Consider the following 5,000-nt stretch of genomic DNA (forward strand, 5'->3'; position numbering starts at 1 on the left):
GCGCGCTGCGCGCCCACACATATACACACACACCGTCTGACACACACACACACACACACACCGCCTGGCGTGCGCGCACACACACCGTCTGGCACACACACACACCGTCTGGCACACACACACACCGTCTGGCGCGCACACACACAGTCCGTCTGGCGCGCGCGCGCACACACACACACACACCGTCTGGCACACACACACACCCCGTCTGGCGCGCGCGCACACACACACACCCCGTCTGGCGCGCGCGCGCGCGCGCACAAACACCCCGTCTGGCGCACGCGCGCGCACACACCCCGTCTGGCGCACACACACACACATACCCCGTCTGGCGCACACACACACACATACCCCGTCTGGCGCACACACACACCGACCGTCTGGCGCACACACACACACTGTCTGGCGCACACACACACACTTTCTGGCGCACACACACACACTTACACACAGTCCGTCTGGCGCGCGCGCACACACACCGTCTGGCACACACACACACCGTCTGGCGCGCGCGCGCACACACACACCCCGTCTGGCGCGCGCGCGCGCACACCCCCCGTCTGGCGCGCGCGCGCACACACACCCAGTCTGGCGTGCGCACACACACCCCGTCTGGCGTGCGCACACACACCCCGTCTGGCGCGCGCGCGCGCACACACACCCCGTCTGGCGCACACACACACCAACCGTCTGGCGCACACACACACACTGTCTGGCGCACACACACACACTGTCTGGCGCACACACACACACTGTCTGGCGCACACACACACACTTACACACACACTGTCTGGCGCACACACACACACTGTCTGGCGCACACACACACACTGTCTGGCGCGCACACACACACACACACACACTGTCTGGCGCACACACACACACACCGTCTGGCGCACACACACACACACACACACACCCAGTCTGGCGCGCGCCCGAGCACACACCCCGTCTGGCACACACACACACCGACCGTCTGGCGCACACACACACACTGTCTATCGCACACACACACACTTTCTGGCGCACACACTTACACACACACTGTCTGGCGCACACACACACACTGTCTGGCGCACACACACACTGTCTGGCGCACACACACACACACACTGTCTGGCGCACACACACATACACCGTCTGGCGCACACACACACACACACCCCGTCTGGCGCGCGCGCACACACACCCCCCGTCTGGCGCGGCGCGCACACACACCCCGTCTGGCGCGCGCGCGCACACACATCCCGTCTGGCACACACACACACCGTCTGGCACACACACACACACACACACACCGTCTGGCGCGCGCGCGCACACACACACCCCGTCTGGCGCGCTCGTGCACACACACCCCGTCTGGCGCGCGCGTGCACACACACCGTCTGGCGCACACACACACACACACACACACACACACACACACACACACACCGTCTGGCGCACACACACACACACACCGACCGTCTGGCGCGCACACACACACACTTTCTGGCGCACACACACACACTTACACACACACACACTGTCTGGCGCACACACACACTGTCTGGCGCGCACACACACACTGTCTGGCGCGCACACACACACACTGTCTGGCGCGCACACACACACACTGTCTGGCGCGCACACACACACACTGTCTGGCGCGCACACACACACACTGTCTGGCGCGCACACACACACACTGTCTGGCGCACACACACACACACACACACTGTCTGACACACACACACACACACACACTGTCTGACACACACACACACACACACACTGTCTGACACACACACACACACACTGTCTGACACACACACACACACACACACCGTCTGGCGCGCACACACACACCATCTGGCGTGCACACACACACACACAGTCGGGCGCACGCGCACACACACACTGTCTGGCGCACACACACACACACACACACACACACACACACACACACACACACACACACACACACACCGTCTGGCGCACACACACCGTCTGGCGCGCACACGCACACACACACACTGTCTGGCGCACACACACACTGTCTGGCGCACACACACACACTGTCTGGCGCACACACACACTGTCTGGCGCACACACACACACTGTCTGGCGCACACACACACACTGTCTGGTGCGCACACACACACACACACACACACTGTCTGGCGCACGCGCACACACACACACACCGTCTGGCACGCACACACACACACACACACCGTCTGGCACGCACACACACACACACCGTCTGGTACACACACACAAACACACCGTCTGGCGCACACACACCGTCTGGCGCGCACACGCACACACACACACTGTCTGGCGCACACACACACACTGTCTGGCGCACACACACACACTGTCTGGTGCGCACACACACACACACACACACACACTGTCTGGCGCACGCGCACACACACACACACCGTCTGGCACGCACACACACACACACACACCGTCTGGCACGCACACACACACACACCGTCTGGTGCACACACACACACACACCGTCTGGCACACACACACACACACACACCGACCGTCTGGCGCACACACACACCGACCGTCTGGCGCACACAAACACACTGTCTGGCGCACACACACACCGTCTTGCGCACACACACACACACACACACACACCGTCTGGTGCACACACACACACACACACACACACACACACACACACACACACACTGTCTGGCGCGCACACACACACACTGTCTGGCGCGCACACACACACACTGTCTGGCGCGCACACACACACACTGTCTGGCGCACACACACACACACACTGTCTGGTGCACACACACACACTGTCTGGTGCACACACACACACTGTCTGGCGCACGCGCACACACACACTGTCTGGCGCACGCGCACACACACACCGTCTGGCACGCACACACACACACACACCGTCTGGTGCACACATACACACACACACCGTCTGGCGCACACACACACACACACACACACAAACCGTCTGGCACACACACACACACACACCGACCGTCTGGCGCACACACACACACTGTCTGGCGCACACACACACCGTCTTGCGCACACACACACACACACACACACTGTCTGGCGCACACACACACACACACACACTGTCTGGCGCACACACACACTGTCTGGCACACACACAAACACACTGTCTGGCGCACACACACACACACACACTGTCTGGCGCAAACACACACACACCCCGTCTGGCGCTCGCGCGCACACACACACACACACACACACACCATCTGGCGTGCACACACACACACACACACACACACACACCGTCTGGTGCGCGCGCACACACACACACACACACCGTCTGGCACACACACACCATCTGGCGTGCGCACACACAGTCAGGCGCACGCGCACACACACACCCCGTCTGGCGCTCGCGCACACACACACACCATCTGGCGCGCACACACACACACACCGTCTGACACACACACTCACACCGTCTGGCGCGCACACACACACTCACCGTCTGGCGTGCGCGCGCACACACACACACACCGTCTGACACACACACAATGTCTGGCGCGCACACACACACACCCCGTCTGGTGCGCGCGCACACACACACACACCCCATCTGGCACACACACACACACCGTCTGGCGCGCACACACACACACCGTCTGGCGCGCGCACACACACACACACACACACACACACACACACACACACACACCGTCTGGCGCGCGCACACACACACACACCGTCTGGCGCGCGCACACACACACACACCGTCTGGCGCGCACACACACACACACACACACACCATCTGGCGTGCACACACACACACACACCCCGTCTGGCGCGCGCGCACACACACCCCGTCTGGCGCGCGCGCGCACACACCCCCCGTCTGGCGCGCGCGCGCACACACCCCCCGTCTGGCGCGCGCGCGCACACACCCCCCGTCTGGCGCGCGCGCGCACACACCCCCCGTCTGGCGCGCGCGCGCACACACCCCCCGTCTGGCGCGCGCGCGCACACACCCCCCGTCTGGCGCGCGCGCGCACACACACCCCCCGTCTGGCGCGCGCGCGCACACACCCCCCGTCTGGCGCGCGCGCGCACACACCCCGTCTGGCGTGCACACACACACACACACACGTACACACATACACCGTCTGACACACACACAACGTCTGGTGCGCGCGCGCACACACACACACCATCTGGCATACACACAAACCGTCTGGCACACACACACACCGTCTGGCGTGCGCGCACACACACATACCGTCTGGCGCGCACACACACAGTCGGGCGCACACACACACACACACCCCCCGTCTGGCGCGCGCGCAGACACACCCCCCGTCTGGCGCGCGCACACACACACCCCGTCTGGCACACACACCCCCCGTCTGGCGCGCGCGCACACACACACACCGTCTGGCGCGCGCGCACACACACACACACACCGTCTGGCGCGCACACACACCGTCTGGCGCACACACACACACACACTGTCTGGCGCACACACACACACTTACACACACACACTGTCTGGCGCACACACACACACTGTCTGGCGCACACACACACTGTCTGGCGCACACACACACACACCGTCTGGCGCGCACACACACACACACACACACACACCCCGTCTGGCGCGCGCGCACACACACAACCCGTCTGGCGCACACACACACACTTACACACACACTGTCTGGCGCACACACACACACTGTCTGGAGCACACACACACTGTCTGGCGCACACACACACTGTCTGGCGCACACACACACACACTGTCTGGCGCACACACACACACCGTCTGGCACACACACACACACACAACACACACACACACTGTCTGGCGCACACACACACACTGTCTGGCGCACACACACACACTGTCTGGCGCACACGCACCGTCTGGCACATACACACACACACACACACCGTCTGGCGTGCGCACACACACACACACCGTCTGGCACGCACGCACACACACACCCCCCCGTCTG

At 63.1% G+C, this 5,000-nt stretch overlaps 1 protein-coding gene across 1 annotated transcript in view; it reads left to right on the forward strand.

Annotated features, from left to right (window-relative positions):
* The window catches only part of mboat2a (membrane bound O-acyltransferase domain containing 2a), a 71,698-nt gene that overhangs the window by 27,205 nt on the left and 39,493 nt on the right, over positions 1–5,000 (forward strand). The gene's annotated exons all lie outside the window — the stretch shown is intronic.

Source organism: Salmo trutta, chromosome 25, assembly GCF_901001165.1.
Source record: "Salmo trutta chromosome 25, fSalTru1.1, whole genome shotgun sequence".
NCBI classification, from domain to species: Eukaryota; Metazoa; Chordata; class Actinopteri; order Salmoniformes; family Salmonidae; genus Salmo; species Salmo trutta.